At 34.4% G+C, this 20,387-nt stretch overlaps 1 long non-coding RNA gene across 1 annotated transcript; it reads right to left on the bottom strand.

Annotated features, from left to right (window-relative positions):
- Positions 1 to 244: 244 nt before the first annotated feature.
- LOC141553700 (uncharacterized) lies at positions 245 to 15,259 on the bottom strand. The gene is made up of 3 exons (XR_012485591.1): positions 15,132 to 15,259; positions 2,785 to 2,916; positions 245 to 760 (listed from the first exon to the last, which is right to left on the bottom strand). It is a non-coding gene; the product is annotated as an uncharacterized LOC141553700 (long non-coding RNA).
- Positions 15,260 to 20,387: the final 5,128 nt, after the last annotated feature.

Here is a 20,387-nt window from a genome sequence, read left to right as displayed (position 1 = left end):
GCAGTTCTTGCTTGCTTCTTTCCTTCCTTCATTACTCCCCCCCACCCCTCTCTCTCCTTTCCCTATCATATCTTTACCTGTAGGTGCTCTGACCAAAGAAATAAATTTTGATTGCTGAAACCTCACGGGATATCTTGGTTTACAGGCTAGATTTCTGGAGTGTTTTTCTTCCCTACTTGTTTATTCTATTACTTAAAAAAAACAACAACAACACTGAGACAATTAATTCTTTTGCCATCTATAGTTTCATTTATAATTTCTTGAAATACAACACTGGAAAACCAGACTATTTATAAAATTTCATTGGAATTTAAATAGAACTATTTCTCTATGGTTTAAACATAACTCACTTCTGGCTCCCACTGACTAATAATAAATTCCAGCCCAAGTCTCACTTGGTCATTGTTTGGGCTTTGATGTTTTAGAGTGAGTGTAAATAGCAATTGTTCCTGTTTTAGCCAGAAATTCTGAAGGGCTACTCCTCCTGGATTTTTTTTTTTTAACTAGGTAAAAGAAGTCTTTTTTTTTTTTTTTTTTGCCTTATTTCTTATCTAGCTTTAATGACTCAATGGAAGCTGTCTCAGAAAAACTGAGACCTGAGAAAAATCTTAGCTTAAAAAGACCGAAGTCTCCATCTCTAATTTCTCTGATTATTGGACCCAGATGACTCTAGAGGGGAAAGTGAGGCTGGTGACTTTGACAATCCATGCTTGCTTAATTCCAATTCACTTGCAAGTGAAGACTTCTTCCTGAATCTCTTCTAGAACAAAAGACAAACAACAACAAATAAGTCTAGAGCTTAGCACAGTACCTGGTACATAATAGATGACTTACAAGTGTTTATTGTAATGGATTGGATTATAATTATTTTATGTAATAGTTTAACTATTGTAAGCCAAATACCATAACAGGGAAAGCAAAGTAATCTAAAATGATTTGGCTATGACTATGACTATGATATAATTGCTATACAAGAGAAATCATTCCCAAAACACCATTGGTTTAGAACATTAACTGATTTGTAAAATGTTACCATGAGTAGCATCTTATAATGAAGCAGAGAGAAACAATAGTGTCTTTAACACTTGTTTAGAGAAAACTAAGCAAGAGATCTAAGTAAAATCACCCTAGAGCCTTTTAAGGATGAAGGAAGATAGGAAATAGAAAAAAAAAAAAAAGAAAGAAAGAAAGAAAGAAAGAAATATAAGTAAGAGTTTTATGACAAAACTTTGTTACCATCAAGAATAGTAGAACCACCATGCCTGGAGTCTAACATCACAGTCCAAAATGTGATTTTTTAAAGAAGGAAGTGGCTATGACTCAAAAAAAAAAAAAAAAAAAAAAAAAGACTGGAAAAGCAGCCAAATAGAATCAAATATACATAGAGGAGATCTATATTGGAAGCAACACATTTATGAAGACATTAAAAGATTGATTCACAAAATATTAAAGAGAGGGAAGATATCCGGAGTAGGGGAAAAAAGTGGTACCTTATTATATACAAAAAAGATACTCGAAACAATATAAATAACTAGCAGCCTATGTGCCTGTTTTCCCATCTCTACAAACTATTTATGAAACTTACCTATATATGCATTGAGGGAATCTTTAATGAGAATTTTAGTAGAAAACAGGGATACAAGTAATATTCTACAATGACCTTTTACTATCTTGCCATCAACTGAAAAATGAAGAGAATACAAAACTCACACTGTGCTTGTTTATTGATTATGAAAAAAAACATTGGATTTCATAGAGCAAAATGTCACCTTAATGGCTCTCTTCTATTAAGGTGTCTCCCATCCAAACATAAAAATTATTCAAGATTTATTGATAATCAAAGAATATGAATGAACACTTCTCAAAGGAAAAAATGGAAACTATTAGCAACCACGTAAAATTTATCAATAATAAGAGAAATGCAAATCAAAACAACCCTCAGGTTTTACCTCAAACCCAGCACATTTTCAACAGTGACAAAATATAGAAATAATCAAAGTTGGAGAAGTTGTGAGAAAGTAGGTACATTGGTGTATTGTGGGTGAAGTTACGCTCAACCACTTTTGGAAAGAAATTCCCTATATTCTCTAAAGTCCTTATACCACAAAAAATTTATCACAGCAATTTTTAGTGCTAGCAAAGAAATGAAAACAAAGATGCTTTTTTCTAAGCAAATTATGGTATATGAATATAATGGAATATAACTGTACTATAAAAAATGACTAATGTGATGAATACAGAGAAGCGTGAAAAGACTTAAATGAACTGACACAGTGAAGATAGTAGAATCACAAAAACAATATACATAATAACTACAATAACAAACATGAACAGAACAACTACCTTAAAACAATCAAAAGTGCATGTCATAAGAATACAAAGATCAAGCATGACCCCAAATAAGAGATATGAGAGGATACCCACATCTCACTCCTTTGCAGAGGTTCATGGGGGTGGAACATAGCATATATTTTCAGGTTTTTACAATGTATAATTGCAAAAATTACTGACTTTTTTCTCCACTTTTTTTCTTTTAAAAAATGAATTTTGGTATATAGAATATTATCTGAGAGGAGGAAAGGGAGGAATATTGGAAGAAATTTTAGTAATCCAAAAACAAAAGAAATAAATAAAAAATTATAGCATAAAAAGACAGTTTACAAAATGAATTAAACAGAAATATACACGGTGATTACAACAACATTAATGGAAGTATATACAATTATAATGATCAAGCTTTACTCCAAAGAAGAAAGGAAGAAATTCACCTCTTTCTTTCCTTACCAAAGTAGAGGGTTATAGGTGAAGAGCATTATATATACTATCAGCCTCAGTTGATGACTAATTTGTTTTGCCGAACTGGTTCCACCATCATCATTCCCTTCTTTTTTCTTCTCTGCTACAGGGGATGATTCTCTGGGGTGAGGAGAAGGAAGGTGATATAAAATGAATTGAAGGTGATATGAAAACAAAATATAACAATAAAAAGTTCAAAAAGAAAAAAGACTCACTGAAAGATATAATGATAGAAATAACTTGTATGGCAACTATTCGTGAACATCATAAAATAGGGAGACAGTTGTATGTTCATCAAAAGTATTCAATATCAAGATGGAAGAGATTGGCATATACTCCCAGTTGAAGAGGGATTTTCCATGAATGGTAAAGTCTTTGGGATTTTCATGTTTGTGTATGACATTGTTCTGGTAATTTCAAATCCTAGAATATTACATTCCTATTGGGATACTTTTATAATCTCTCAAAAGATCCACATGAAAAAGACAAAATGGATGAAGAATGTCTATTTTCTGATTATGTCATGCAGTTGGAGGGATAATCTATAGAATTTTCTATCTGTATTTATCTCCGAGATAGACAATACAAATAGAAAAAGATTTGGTTTTAGAATTAAATTAATTTGTTTTCAGGAAATTGTAGAGCTATTTTTATGGCCTATAGTTCCTGTTGGAAATGAAGTCCAGTCTTTTAAAAAAAATTATTTTAATTAATAAGCATTTATTTTCTCTCACTCTCAACTTCTCCCCATTTAAAAAAAAAAAGAAATAAAACTCATAATAAATATTCATAATAAGCAAAGATCATTTGTTTTGCCTAAGGCCATTGGGAGTAAATGACTTTTCCAGGGTCACACAGATAGGCAGTGTTAAGCATCTGAGACCAGATTTGCACTCAGATCCTCCTGACTTCAGGGCTGATGATCCACTGCATCTCCTAGCTGCCCCAACATCAATGTTTTTAATACTGATGTTCTACTGGTGATATGTATGGCTGCAAAACATGGAGCAAACCAATCTTTTTTATTTACTATTTTACCTACTATTAAGTATTTTATTTTTTCCAGTTACATATAAAGGTAGTTTCCAACATTCATTTCTATAAAATTCTGAGTTCCAAATTTTTTTCTTCCCCCTATCTTTCCTTCCCCCTTCCCTAAAACATCAAGTAATCTGATCTAGATTATACATATATAATTATTTTAAACATATTTCCACATTAGTCATGTTGTGAAAGAAAAATCAGAGCAAAAGGGAAAAATCCTTTTAAAAAATTTTGAAAGAAAAAAGTGAAAATAGTATGTTGTGATCTGCAGTCTCCATAGTTCTCTCTCTGGATATGGATAGCATTTTGCATCACAAGTCTATGGAAATTGTGTTGAATCACTGAAATGCTGGGAAGAGCTAAGTCTATCATAGTTGATCATCACACAATCTTGCTGTTACTAAGTACAATGTTCTCCTGGTTCTGCTGAGTTCACTCAGCTTCAGTTTACATCAGTCTTTCCAGGCTTTTCTAAAATCAGCCTGCTTATTATTTCTTATAAAACAATAATATACCATTCCATTCATATACCACAACTTATTCAGCCCTTGCCCAATTGCCAATTTCTTGCTACCACCACAAAAAAAAAAAAAAAAACAAAAAAAAAAAAAAAAAGCTGCTATAAACATTTTTATACATGTGGACTCTTTTCCTGTTTTTTTTTTTTAACTTCTTTGGGATACAGACTCAGTAGTGGCACTGCTGCATCAAAGGGTGTCCACAATTATATAGCTCTTTGGACATAGTACCAAATTGCTCTCCAGAATGGTTGGATCATAACTCCACTAAGTGCATTAGAGTCCCAGTTTTCCCACATCCATTCCAATATTTATCATTACCTTTTCCTGTTATCTTAGCCAATGTGAGAAATATGAAATGGTACTTCAGAGTTGTCTTAATATGCATTTCTCTAATCAATAGTGATTTAGAGCATTTTTTTAATATGATAATAGATGGCTTTAATTTCTTCATCTGAAAATTGCCTGTCCATATCCTGACTATTTATCAATTGGAGAATAACTTGTATAGTTATAAATTTGACTGAGTTCTTTCTCTATGTATTTGAAAAATGAGATCTTTATCAGAAATACTGGCTGTTGTGTCCCAATTGATAAATAAGCAAAATATATGATCTATATCCAAAGCGCTATAAATTCATGTGTATCCTTTGACTTAACAGTACCATTACTAGGCATGAATCTCAAAAAAGATTTTTTAAAAAAGGAAATGGACTTATGTGTACAAAAATATTATAACAGATCTCTTCTCATGGAAAAAAATGGAAATTGAGGGGATGTCTTCAATTGGGAAAAGACTGAATAAATTGTGGTATATGATTATGATGGAATATTATTGTTCTGTGGGAAATGAACAGATGCTTTAAGAAAAAATCTGGAAAGTTCTCTATGAACTCAAGCAAAGTGAAATTTCTTGTGTACAAAGTAATAGAAATGTTCTGGGATGATCAGCTGTGAATGACTGCTATTCTCAACAGTATGATGATGAAAAATCTCATCCATACCCAGAGAAGCAACTGATTGTGTCTGAATGCAGATTGAAGCATTCTCTCCCTTCCTCCCTCCCTCTCTCTCTCTCTCTCTCTCTCTCTCTCTCTGTGTCTCTCTCTCTCTTTACCTCTGTCTCTTTTGTGTCTCTCTGTCTTTCTCTTTACCTCTGTCTCTTTTGTCTGTCTGTCTGTCTCTGTCTCTATCTCTCTCTGTCTCTTTGTCTCTCTTTCTCTGTCTGTCTCTGTCTCTCTCTTTGAGTAGAAGATCTATGTTTTCTTTCACAACATGGTTTTTATGGAAATGTTTTGTATAACTTAATATGTAGTTTCTTAATGGTGTTGGAGTGGGCATAAGTGAATCTGGAACTCAAAAGTTTAAAAATTGTTTTTAATGTAACTGGAGACAAATAAAAACACAAAAAAGAAACACTAGCTATACAAATTGTTTCCCAGCTTTTTGTTTCCCTTCTAATTTTGGCTACATTGGTTTTGTTTGTGCAAAACCTTTTAAATTTAATGTAATTAAAGTTATCCATTTTACAGTTCATAATATCCTCTTTTTTTGTTTGGCCATAAATTCTTCCTTTCTCTAAAGATCTAACAGTTAAAAATTATCCTTTTTTTCTAATTTGCTTATAGTATCACCTCTTATCACCTTTTTTGAATTTATATTGTTACAACAGTATGAGATGGTGTTCTATGCCTAGTTTCTGCCATACTATTTTTAAGTTTTCCCAATAGTTTTTGTCAAATAAGGAGTTCTCATCCCAGAAACTGAAGTGCTATGGACCAGAACTCTGAACTTGAAACAAGGATTCTTACTCAGTGGATTTGATAAATTCAATGGTTATCTAGTTTAGCATGGTGCTTAATAGTTCTCTAGTTCAGTAAATGTACTTAGTACTAATTGTACATTCACACCTACAATGACATAATTAAAATAGAGCATATAAGCTGGGACTCAGAGCCAGAGACAGACTCAGAAAGATTCATTCACTTCATCTCACAGCACCATGGTGGCTGACCTCCTTCACTTCCTCCACTGAAACCAAGACTCTGGAAGGCCTCTAAGAAAGCTAGCTGGGCCCCAGGCAAGGAGACTAGACCGTGAAGGAGATAATAAAGGATTTGGACTTTAACACATGGCTATTCTCATGGTGATTACTGAAAAGAAGACTGGTCCAAGACCTCCAGAAAACAATTAATAACATTACACTGAAGTCTTTGTTTTTATCAAAGTGTTTTACTAGTGTTTTACTAGTCACTGTATCTTGTGTACCTAGGCTATTCTACCATTCTATTTCTTAGCCAGTAGTAAATAGTTTTGATGATTGCCACTTTACAATATAGTTTTATGTCTGTTACTGCTAGACAACTTTCTAGCAGAGATCAATCTTCAAAGAACTAAAAATTAATGTCACACAGTAGTGAATGGAAAGATACAGGGTAGATGTGAACAAGTGGCAACATATAATCAATGAGGAACTTCAAAAAAGAACTAGATTTAAGGATGTTATTAGGGAAACATGACATGAAGGGGAATTGAACTGATCATGTAGAAAAGGTGAAATGCTTCTCTGGTATGCTCAAATGGGATGACATCCCCCCACTGGCAAACTTATTAGAAAACATGGCCAAGATTTTGTTTCAAAAGAGTTTGGAGTGTGCTAGAACCATTTTGAATCTGGCTCTCAAAAATTAATTTTTAAATTTTTAGTGTGAGAATTTACATCTTATAAAATGGCTAATGTTACAAATCAGTGCTTGATTTATTGTTCAGTTGATTGTTTGGACTTAAAAAAGGATATAGAAAATTTAAATAATTCAGATTAAATTCTAAAGTGTGTCTTGCATATAGGTTTTTTCCCTCTCCAGATAGCTGATTGTTAGTCATTTGCCAGTATACTCCTCCTTAAAATTTCTGTGGATCATAGATCTATTTAAGTATTTGGAGAGAAAATCTTCACCTAAAGAGTATTTTAAAATCTTCACCTAAACTTTTATGGTAGAATGATAATCATCAGACAGAAGATGAAAGGGTACTTGTGGGAGAGTAGTAGAATGGAATCACTTATACCTCCCCAGTCCTCTGAAACCATGATACTTAAATGGTTGTTTACTTGGCTTGATATTACTTTACTCTATGTCAATTCATATTCATTTTCCCAGGTTTTTTATTAATTCATTATATTTGTTATCTCTTATCATGCAATAATATTCCATTACATGAATATAACACAAGTAGTTCAGCCATTCCCCACTTGGTGAGCAACCACTATCCTTTCAGGTCTTTGCTAATACAAAAAAACTACAGCTATAGATATTTACTTGCTATAGTAGTAAGAAGAAAGGAATAATAAAAAGCCAACCCTGACCTCTTGCTATGGTCAGCTGACCTACTATCTTTAACCTTAGCTCATTAGGATCATTTTTAAAAGCTCATAGAAATATTTTCTCACTGTAATTAGAGGCAAGGCTCAAGATTTTTCTGTTGTAAGAAGAGCTGGTAGGAAAGGGACAATTAACTGAGGCACATAATTGAAGGGTATATAAATATATCCGGTAGTAAGCTAAGGTCCTTTACCATTGGATACTATTCTGAGTATCTGAGAGTAAATATAGAATTATGTACAGCTTATACTGAAAATCTTTGAATATTTTATTTTTAAACATTATGACCAAAATCTAGAGTATAAGAGAAAGCAGGCACTAGAGACCTTTGCAGTCTTGCCCAAGATCTCATTCAACATCTGCTCTCATCTCCCTCCCCCCACCAAATCACCATGCCGCCAGTAATATGCCCCCATTGTAAAAAGTATGTTAATCATGAGATTGAAGGGAACATTCAGAGACAGCATGACTCCAGTCATTGAGGAGAACAATGAAAATTTCAAAAATAGTAGTATCTTCTTGTGGAAAAAAACAATAAACATATAATTTTCAGGTAATTACTGTAGTATAATTAGATCTGCCATTTTTTACATGCTCAAAGGAAATGGGGGCAGAGATAACAACTGTAACTCAGCTTAATACTTACTCTTTATATGTTTCAAAGTCAAATGAAGATTCAAAAAATATTGACTACCAGAAATATGAGGGGGTGGGGGGAAAGATGGTATGAGGTGCCAAAGGAGAACATCAATTGATGACAATCTATTGAGAACAGTATAGAAGTGTTAAGCCTTCTCTCTAGGATCATATTCTTATCACTAATCAATGTGGCTCCATTTGCACTGTGTAGTTAAGCTGCCTTGTAGGTCTTTAGCACATAAATAACCTTCAGTGCATCATAAAAGGGCTTTGGATTGTTACAATCAACATAAACCTGAATTGTTAACCAGTCCAATTTATCCCCAGAAGCTTAGATGCTGTAGGAAGAGACAATTTTAGCACTGGGGACTGAACCAGCTAAGGGAGATAGAGACACAGAGACAGAGATAGAAAGGAAAGAGAGAGACAGAGAGGGAGAAAGAAAGAGAGAAATAAAGGGGGTAAAGGGAGAGACAGGGAGAAGAAGAGAGAAAGAGAAAAAAAGGAGAGAGGGGGAAGGACAGAGAAAGTGAAGGAAAGAGGAGGGAGGGAATATGGAAAGAGAGAGGGAGAGGGAGGGAAGGAGAAGGGGAGAAAAAAAAAAAAGACAAGGATTGGGAAGGAGCTGCCTCATACCAATTCCGGAGCATAGATCTCTAAATTGGGAATGTGTAATGAAACAGCCCATAAATCTAGAGGGTAGGGAGGGTGGGAGAGAAGAGGAAGCAGGATATGTGGAACTGGAAGGTATTTTCCCAGGCCAAGGCTAAGTCTGAAATTCTGTGATCAAAGAAATTCCTCTTAACCAGAAATTTTGATAGGGGTTGAGGTCCCTTTAAGATTCCTCTCTGACTGCCCAACCCCCATGGCTGACCTTGATTCACAAATCCTGGTCAAAAGCACCCTTTTGAATATCTGGGCCCAGCCCCCACTATCAGCTCAGCTTCTCCCAGCCCCCACTGGATCTGAGCTATCTGAAAAGCCTGCCAAGAACTTGGGGGTATCACCCATCTTCTTTTAGGTGTAAAAGGGCCAAACCGGAACTCTCTCTTTGCAGGAGCCCTCCCCACCAACACATGGAATCCTTCCGGCCATATAAGGGTTCCTGTTGGCGGCCACCTCTGTCCCTGGCATCTTTCTAACTGAACTTTACTTCCAAATTTCTACAAAGAAACCTTTTATTTATCAATCTAGGTTTTCAGGCCTGTAAATTCATTTCCAGGGGACACTGTGCCTCATGGGATTATCTATGCGTCGACAAACGGGGTTCCCCCTTTCCTTTCCCTCATTAATTTCATTGAAAAAAGTTTGTAAAGTTCTGGGATTATCCATTATTATTATTGTAATATCATTTGTCAATGGGAAGATTTGATAAAATTCATTATCAGTATTGGCTTACTCTTAGTAGAATGAAAATTTCCCAAGGATAAGAACTGTTTTTATATTCCTGGGACATAATAGGGGACCTGCCATATACTGCCATAATGAGCATTTATTAAACAATTGCTCATTGAATCAAAACTGAATTGCCAATGGATCAGTGTCCTGAACATGAGCATGCTGGGGAAAAGGTGGAGGGTGTAAAGGGACAGACCTTGCCCTATACTTCAGACCTATATACCCATCACTGAGGGCTGAAGAGATAAGTAAATTCACTCAGAGCAGTAACATGGAAGAAGCTGGGCAGTAGACAGGCCAGAAGTGATTGTTGAATATTGTTTTTGTAGTTGTCATTGAAGACTACAATCAAACTCTAAGAATCTCTTAAACTTGTAAAAGGCTGACCTTTTTTATGATAGTTTCTTGTCTTTCCCACCCCCCTAACATGTTACTCCTTTATTACTTTATATTAAATTACAACTTCAATCATAAAAATCAATGTGTTGTTTGGATGATCAAAGAAAGAGACAAAGGAATAAACAAGGAATAACCACCTTGGCTTGCCCTTAAGCAGAAGTTTTGCTTTTATGGAATTTCCCTGGCTTTTATGCTAGGGGAATTGATGGTGACAAAACCTAGTGGACAATATCACCTGGATAAGTCAAGCCAACCAGAACAAAAGTAAAGCAGCCCAAAGAAGTGGAGGGAGTTAATAATTACTCCTCTGCTCATGGTGGAATCATGTGGTATTAGATCCTTGCACATAGTTGATGATGAATAAACATTTGCTAAACAAAAAGAAATTTAGGGAGTGGAGAGGGTTAGGGTTAGGGTTAAAGGCGTGTTTTGGTGGGAGTGGAAGGGGGTGTTGGGAACAATGGAAGAAAAAGCTGGAACAGCAGGCTGAAATCAGATTGTGCCGAGGGCCTTGAATGCCAGGCTAAGAAATCTGTGCTTTATTCACTAGACAAAGCAGAGGGTTAGCAGGTTTCTTTAATTATAAAAGGAGAAAGATTTGACTAGATGGACTCTGAGGTCCCTTTTAGCTCAAGATTTATAATATGCCAAATGCATATACTACCCAATTGATCATGATTGTTCATTGCTGAGAATATTCAATAAGAATGTGTATACTTCATCTATAGATGCCTCCAGATTCAAGAGCACATGAATGTCCTTGCAGAATGCCATTTATTCCCATTGAGAACTGGTGGGCTTCCATGTGATTATTTGGCTGGCAGATAGATTCTTCAGAAATACAGCTGAAGTAGAATCTACCATCACCAGGAATTTTCTGGCCTTGAAACCCAAGAGAGAAAACTTATAGCAAAATAATAATAATAATGAGCTTACTAAAAACACAAGATTCTATCTGGTTTCTAGAAATATGAGTCAGCAAAAGTTGCAGGCCTTGACTATGACCCAGTGAGGTCTTTAAATATCACAGTATAAAGAAAGGTATTACATAATGTTCTAGCAAGCATCTTTTCCAGAATGGTGAGGACACAATTTGCCATTAAACATGGCATTCAGAGTTTAGAGTTCAGGTTATAGAATTAGACCTCATTTTAATTAAGGCAGGATAAGCATTTTTAGATGGGGGTGTTGTTGAGACCTTTTAGAGAATGCTAGCATAAGAAAAGGGAGCAATTCCAAGAGGTAACAGGAGAGGTGCCCACAAAAAAGGAAATGCTAAGTTCTAAAACCATCTGTTAAAAGCATATTTAATACATTACAGAGACTTATAGTCCAGGTCTTCTGGACTGCTACAGAAGACTATTCAGGCAAGCAATTTGAAGGGTAACCAGAATGCTAACATTTTATTTAAAAACATACTTTTCAATTTTAAAAAAAGATTTTTATTTAAAGTTTTGAGCTCCAAATTTTCTCTCTCCCTTCCTTCCTGTCCTTTCCCCATTCTCTGAGATAGTAAGTGATCAGATATAGCTTATACAGAAATATATCACTGTAATTGCCGTTTATATGTCCCTTTAAGGTTTGCAAAGTGCTTTATAAATATCTTGTCTGATCTTCAGAAGAACTTCTTCATATTGCTTTTTGAAATTCTGAATTTAATAAACAACAAATAAAATGAGTGTTTCCACATACAATGTAGGTTAGGGAGAGAGGAGTGTACATGAAATTGCAAATCTCTTTATGGAATCAAGAAGAATTGAGTTCAAATGTGACCTCAAACTCTTACTAACTATATGATCCTGAACAAATCACTTTACCCTGTTGCCTCAGTTTCCTCATCTGTAAAATGAACTAGAGAAGGAAATGACAAATCACTCTAGTGTCTTCACAAGAAAATCCCAAAACGGAGTCATAAAGAATCTGAAATGACTGAACAACAAAATTATATTGAGCCTGCTTTTCTTTTCAAGTTTAATATAAATTCACAATTTAACTTTCAAAGCTGTCCTGTATGTTAATCCTTTTAATTTTCTTTCTGTTCTTCTATTTTTATTATTATCTTATTTTATTTTTGGTGAGAGGAAACATTACCAACTTTGATTTTCCTTCTTATCATCCCCAATTGGATAAGAAAAAAGCCCCCAAAAGAAAACCTTTGTAACAGATATGCATAGTCAAATCAAATAAATAATCATGTTAGCTCATCCTTAATAATATATGAGACAAATGTATGAATTTTCTTCAGAACACTTTTTGGCACAGGTGCTATCTTGATAATTCAAGATTTTACAGATGAAGCAACTAACACTTGGAGAGGTTAAGTGACTTGCCTGAGGTCACACAGTCAATATATGAGGTGAGATAGAAGGATGGATTGGAAAGGAAAGATTCTAGTGAAAAGGAGACAGGCTTTTGCAATAATGTGGGCAGGAGGTCATGAGGATATCAAATGGACTGATCATTGTGGGAGTGGAAAGGAAGAGATAGCTTCCAGGCATTTTTTTTTTTTTTTTTTTTTTTTTTTTGCTCTTGAGAAGCTTATATATAGATTTTTTTTAATTATAGCTTTTTATATACAAAACATATGCATGGGTAATTTTTCAACACTGACCCTTGAAAAAACTTCTGTCTCAATCCTTCCCTCCTTTTCCTCCCCCCTCCCTTAGATGGCAGGCAGTCCAGGCTTATTTTTGAAGTATAATTGGTAGAATTTAACAAATAATTAGATGATAAGTAAAAAGGGAAGGTCTGTACAAAATGCTATTATGTAGGGTTGGGATTAAGGAGAGACAAGATAATTCTGAGGTTTCACTCCTAATTGATTAAGAGGACAATTATAATAGAAACATTTTCTTTCCTTTACAATAATAATAGAAACATTGGAAGAACTATTAGAAATTGGAGATCTCCATTTGGAAGTCATAGGATTAGTGGTCTCTAAAGTTGTAGAAGATGAAATCACTAAAGGAGAGTACCTCAGATGGACTCAACTAGTGTTCCCATCTTAAGATATTAAGAGGAGAAAGAGAAATCAGAGAAAAATAAGGAAAAGGAATGATTAGGAGAGATACAAGTGGCAGAAGCCCATACATAGCAGAACATAGAACACAGCAGAGAGAATTGTCAAGATTGTTTAATGCTCTTGAAGTTATATGAGGGAGAGCTAAAACATTCAGCTCGTTTTAAGCATTTTGAGAAAATAGTGCTATAAACATGCCAACTACTTCTATTGGACCTTGTGGCCTTAGCAAAAAAAATCTTGTTCTGATCTTTTGTGAGTTTCTCAAATTCATGTCCACATAGTTCTCAGGGAGCTTTCCTTCTAGTCCTCTCACTGTCCCTCCATAATTATAAGTTCCCTCCTCTACACCTTTCTTTGCTCATGCTGTCCTACTTCCCTAGAATATACCCCCCATTTTTTTTCTTAATTGCAGCTTCTCTGAATCCTATTCATCCCTCCAGACCCAACTCAAATCAAATCAAATCAAACACTATCTAGCTGCTCTGATACCTCCCATCTTTGAATTCTTACATCAGTGAAATTTGTATCTCCATCCCATGACTAGCACATTCTGCCTTACTTTGTTACTGACATGCTTGGTTTGTATGTGACTTTTCCCCTTTGTGAGACTCCTTGAAGGCAGGGACTATGTTTATTTTACAGGATGGACACATAGGTAAGAGGTGGGAGAAAACAAGTTTCCCTCAAAAACCACATGAAATTAAGCCTCTGAACAGAGTCTTATTGAATGAAGCCACTCTTTCATTCAAAATATATTGGAAAAACTTCAAGTCACATTGGGATGAAAAGGGTGTTTAGCCCAGCTCAGACAGACTCTGGGAAAGCTGATGAGAGGGTCTTAATCATAGCAAATCAGCAATTGAGACCCTTGATCCTAGCTCAGTAGAGAAACAGAGCAGTGGAGTAACCTCCAGTCCCAGCTCAAAAGGCAAACTCTGGGAAACCAGGCTGTTTTCTGAAAAGATCAAGCAAAACTACTCACTGCAAACATGAGGGGATCTGTGCTTAAAGCCAAGATTCAGAGTTTTTCAGGAAGCTTGGGACAGTGCCCCCTTTACCCCAAGATTACAACTTGACCATAAAGTAAAAAAAAAAAAAAAAAAGGAAATATAAAAAGAAAAGGAAAGAAAATGAGCAAGAAACAGAAAAGAACTTTGATCATTGAAAACTACTATAGTGACAAGGAAGACCAAAACACCAATTCAGATGAGGACAAAATATCAACAGAGGAAATATCAAAAAGTGAGATGAATTAGTCTCAAGCCCAAAGAGGTTTCTTGGAAGTGCTAATAAGAGACATTAAAAAGCAAATAAGAGATAAAATAAAAATGAGAAAAGAAACGAGAGATATGCAAGAGAAAGTCAACAGCTTGGAAAAGGAAGTCAATTCCTTTAAAAACACAATTGGCCAAATGCAAAAAAAAAAAAATCTACTAAGGAAAACATTTTGAAAAGTAGAATGAATCAGTCAGAAAAAGAAATACAAAAGCTAACTGAAGAAAATCACATATTAAAAATTAGAACAGAGCAAATGGAAGCTAATGACTTTATGAGACATGAAGAATCAGTCAAACAAACTAAAAAGAATGAAAAAAAGGGAAGAAAAATTGAAATACCTCATTAGAAAAACAGCTGACCTGGAAAATAGATCCAGAAGAGACAATTTTAAAATTATTGGTCTAACTGAATGACAGGACCAAAAAAAGAGCCTGGATAGCATTCTTTAAGAGATCATCAAAGAAAACAGCCCTCATATTCTAGAAACAGAGGGGAAAATTCATTGATAGCATCCATCGATCACCTTCTGAAAAGGATCCCACAAGGAAAACCCCAAGGTATATTATTGCAAAATTCTAAAACTACACTTAAGGGAAAAATAATGTAAACTGCCAAACAAAAATAATTTAAATATCAAGAAGCAACAGTCAGGATTACCCAGGATCTGGCAACTTCTTCTTCTTCTTTTTTGCTGAGGCAATTGGGGTTAAGTGACTTGCCCAGAGTTACACAACTAGGAAGTTTTACGTGTCTAAGGCCACATTTGAACTCAGGTCCTCCTGACTTGAGGTGTAAAGTTCTATCCACTTCATCACCTAGCTGTCATATCTGGCAGCTTCTACAATAAAGAATTGGAGGACCTGTAATATCATACTCAAAAAGGCAAAGAACCTGGGGTTAAATCAAGACTTAACTACCCATTGAGATTCAGCATCATCTTTCAGGGAAGGAGATGAATCTTCAATGAAATAAGAGACTTACAATCATTTCTATTGAAAAAAAAAAGAACTAAACAGAAAATGTAATCTATAAACACAGAATTTAAGAGAAGTATAGAAACAGGGAAATCTATATTATTAAAAGATTAAACTGTTTTGCATAGGAAAACAATATCTGTAACTCTTAAGAACTTAAGAAAAGAGTATGGTTGTGAATAGAAGGAGAGGTACAATGGGACAAATTAGATCACTTGAAGAAACACAAAAGACCTATTACAATCAAGGAAGAAGGGAGGGGAATGAGCATTGTCTGAAACTTGATTTCATCACTTTTGGCTCTAACAGGGAATAACTTAATCATTCAGTTGGAAAAAGAAATTTATCTAATCCTATAAAAAAAAAAGTAGGAGGAGAAAGAGGAAAGAAAAGGGAAGGGCTGGATAGAAGAGAGGATAGAAACATTAAGAAAAAAAGGTAAGAGAAGGGAGGAGGGTGATAGAAAGTAAGGTAGTGGGCAGAGTGGGTTAAAAACACTACTAGGAGAAGGGGGAAGTCATGATAGGAGATAACATGGTGGATGAGTTGGGTCAAAAAAAACACTACTAAGGACAGGGTGGAAAGAGAACAAAAGTACATACAGAAGAGAAAATAGAATGGAGGGAAATACAGAGCTGGTCATCATAACTGTGAATGTAAATGCGATGACCTCTCCCATAAAACAGAAGTGAATAGCAGAGTGAATTAAAAAACAGAATCCTACAATATGTTGTTTACAAGAAACACATTTGACACAGAGAGACACATATAGAGTAAAGCTAAAAGGCTGGAACAGAATTTATCATGCTTCAGCTGAAGTAAAATAGCAGGGACAGCAATTCTGATCTCAGATAAACCAAAAGTAAAAATAGATCTTATTAAAAGAAATAAGGAAGGAAAATACAAAGGGTACCATAAACAATAAAGTAGTAATGATATTAATTGTATATGCACTGAGTGATAGTGCATTCAAATTCCTAGAGAATATATTAAGCCAGTTACAGCAATTCTTAAGGGAAATTTATTACATGAATAAAATGGAGAAAGAGGAGATCAATAAATTGGGCATGCAACTATAACAAAAGCTATAAAAAGAACAAATTTTAAAACCCCAATTAAATACCAAATTAGAAATTCTGAAACTCAAAGGAGAGATTAAATAAATTTGAAACTAAGAAAGTTATTAAACTAATCAATAAAACTATGAGTTGACTTTATGAAGAAAAGAACAAGATAGATAAACCTTTGGTTAATTTGATTAGAAAAAGTTAAGAAAAAAAAAAACAAATCATCAGTATCAAAAATAAAAAGGGTGAACTTACCACCAATGAAAAAGAAATTAAAGAAATAATTGGGAACCATTTTGCACAACAGGGTGGCAACAAATCCAACAATTCAACCAAAATGGATGAATATTTACAAAAATATAAATTGCTCCGGTAGAGGGTCACAGACAGTGGGAAAACTCTGGGTGAGGTATAAGACCCTTCAGCCCAGAGGGAACCTGCTAACAATGTATGGTTCTGCTCCCCATCTCTCCTAAGGGCTCTCAGCCTTCTGAGAAATCAGGTGGCATGACATCCTGTGTTGTGATTGAAGCAAAGTGATACCAGGTGGAAGAGTGATACCAAGTGGCAAACTACATACAATAGCAAGTTGTTTATGTAGTTCCACATGCACAGTATATATTTAACGCATACATAGTTTTGAGGGTATAAAAAGGGAAAAGACCTTGTAATAAATGGACTCAATTTTTCCACCATCTTCAGGAGCCCCGCCTCATCACTTCTTCACTAAGACAGTATTTTTTAATCACCCTGGCATGAAGGCTCTAAAAAGTAACAGTACATTTTGTCACTCCAACTTGGGGGCTCTAGAAAGCAGGACACAACAGCCCAGATTAACAGAAGAGGAAATAAATTACTTAAATAGTTCCATTTTAAAAAAAGAAATTGAACAAGAGAATGAACTCCCTAAGAAAAAATCTCCAGCGCTAGATGGATTCACAAGTGAATTCTACCAAACATTTAAAGAACAATTAATTCCAATACTATGTAAACTATTTTGAGAAATAGATAAAGTAGTACTGCCATATTCCTTCTTTGACACAAATATGGCACTGATACCTAAACCAGGAAGAGCTAAAACAGAGAAAGAAAATTTGCAGACCAATCTTCCTAATGAATATTGATGCAAAAATTTTAAATTAAATATTGGCAAAGAGATCATAGCAACTTATCAGCAGGATAATACACTATGACCAAGTGGGATTTATAATAGGAATGCAGAACTAGTTCAATATCAGGAAAAACTATTACCATAATCAACCATTTTAAAAACAAAACCAACAGAAATCATGTGATGATCTCAATAGATGCAATAAAAACTTTGCACTAACTACAACACCCATTCCTAGTAAAAAACACTAGAGAGTATAGGGATAAAGGAAGCTTTCCTTAAAATAATAAACAATATCTATTTAAAACCAATAGTAAGCATTATTTGTAATAGAGAAAAGCTGGATGCATTCCCAATAAGATCAAGGGTAAAATAAGGATGCCCATTATCACCACTATTATTCAACATTGTATTATAAATCTTGGCTTTAGCAATAAGAAAAGAAAAAGAAATTAAAGGAATTAGAATAGGCAAGGAAGAAATAAGACTATCACTTTTTGCAAATCATATGATAATATACTTAGAGAATCCTAGAAAATCATCCAAAAACCTACTGAAACAATTAACAACTTTAGCAAAATTGCAGGATATAAACAAATCCACACAATTATCAGCATTTCTATTTATTATTGATAATATCCATCAGCAACAGATAGTAAGATAAAGCCCATTTAAAATAACCATAGACAAAATTAAACCCAGGAACTATATAAAGCAATTAAAAAAACACTTCACACACAAATAAAATAAAATCTAAACAACTGGAAAAACATCAATTGCTCATGGCTAGGTGGAACTAATATAATAAAAATGACAATACTGCCTAATTTTATTTACTTATTCAGGGTCATACCAATCAACCACTCAAAAATCATTTTACAGAGCTAGAAAAAATAATAACAAAACTCATCTGTAAGATAAAAATAATACCAATGTGGAAATTTGTTTAGTATGATTGAACATGTATGATCTATATTGGTTGCTTACTGTCTTGGACAAGGGGGAGAAGAGAGAAAAAGGGAGGAAAGTTTGGAAATCAAAATCTTATAAGAAATGAATGTTGAGGAGCAGCTAGGTTTCGCAGTAGAGAGAGCACCAGCCCTGAAGTCAGGAGGATATGAGTTCAAATTTGATCTCAGACACTTAACACTTCCTAACTATTTGACAATAGACAACTATTTGCCAACTATTTGGCAAATCACTTAATTCCAATTTCCTCAGCAAAAGAAAAAAGAAAAAAAGAAAAAAAGAAATTGTTGAAAACTATCTTTACAATTAGAAAAAACAAAATTCTATTTAGAAAAAAAAAGGACATGTGCAGAAGGAGAGCTTTATTGATACTCTTTTTTATATTGCTATTACTTCCAAATGACAGCTCCTTTGATAAAGCTGTCCCTTATGATAAAGAACTAGAATTAACCAAAATAAATCAATATATAGGCCACATCTAACAACATACAACCTATTATGAAATCAAAGTCCCCTATTTATGTTGAGAAGAGGGAAACAGGATTCCCATTAACCCTCTTGAAATACTAATCAGTGTATTGATCTAGGATTCTTTTGTGATTCAATGTTGTTTGTTTTTTTTTTTTAACAATATTGTGGTTATTGTACAATGTGTACTCACCTACTTGCTTATAATTCTTAGCTATCCTAAATACTGCTGGTATAAATATTTTTATATTCAGGACCTTTGTCCTCCCTGTTTTATATATACTGATTAATGACACCACTGGGTTAAAGAAAGAAGTGCTCTGAAGCCAGCCTGAATCTAGCTCACAAAAGCATCAACTGTCAAATTTTCAGTATGGGAATTTATACTTCAGAAATCAGCAAAGGCTACAAATCAAATTTGATTTATTTTTAGAGTTTGTGAAATAATGTAGAAAATATTAGTGATGCACATTAAACTTAAAAGGGTATTTATTGTGAGTACTTTTTTTTTTGAAAACCAGTTACTGACAATTTATCAACATACCCCTAGTTAAAGTGTATATGCAATTCAGTGATTTTTCTGTTATAATTCCAAATTGTTTTCTAGAACATAGCCCCAAAGCTACATTAATTTGAGTTTAAACCTGAGATTAGGAGCCATGATCTAGTTCAATCATTTTATTTTGCCAGGAAATTGGATTACAGAGAAATGAATTAATTTTATGAACTGATTTGCTCAAGATCACACAGAAGTTAGTGGAAGAACTAAAACTGACCTTAAGTGTCCCAACTCCCAGTCCATTGTTCTACCACTATACCAGACTACATATTCTTCAACAGAAATATATTTTTCTATTAAAATTGAGATATCTAACTAACCCCTTCCTTCAAATTGTCTCTGACCTAAAACTGAAATGCTGATTACTCTTGATGATTCAAACTACCCAGCCATGCTGAAAAAGAACAATACCAAGATGGAATATATTTGTCATACGTCACGAGGTTGGGCACCCAGATCAGGAACTCCCTGTTCCTGGTTCCTGTTTCTGTTCAGTAACAGGGTTTACAGTGGGAATCAGTTCAGTTTACCTAACCTTTTTTGAGCCTGCTTCCTCGATAGGGAATGATGGTGATAAATACCCTACTCCAGCTCTCTCACAGGAGTGGATTAATTAACTGGAAACTGTAAAATGCTTGGGAAAAGAAAGAGCCCTATAAATGCAAAATGTTGTTTTAACAGGTCCTTCCCTCTCCATTCTTTCCCCTTTTCACCTTCATGAGGTGTTAACTTTAAATCCAAGTTAGAATAATTTAAATTAGAAGA

The sequence above is a fragment of the Sminthopsis crassicaudata genome, chromosome 2 (genome assembly GCF_048593235.1).
Source record: "Sminthopsis crassicaudata isolate SCR6 chromosome 2, ASM4859323v1, whole genome shotgun sequence".
NCBI classification, from domain to species: Eukaryota; Metazoa; Chordata; class Mammalia; order Dasyuromorphia; family Dasyuridae; genus Sminthopsis; species Sminthopsis crassicaudata.
This window is presented reverse-complemented; position numbering and strand designations above follow the sequence as displayed.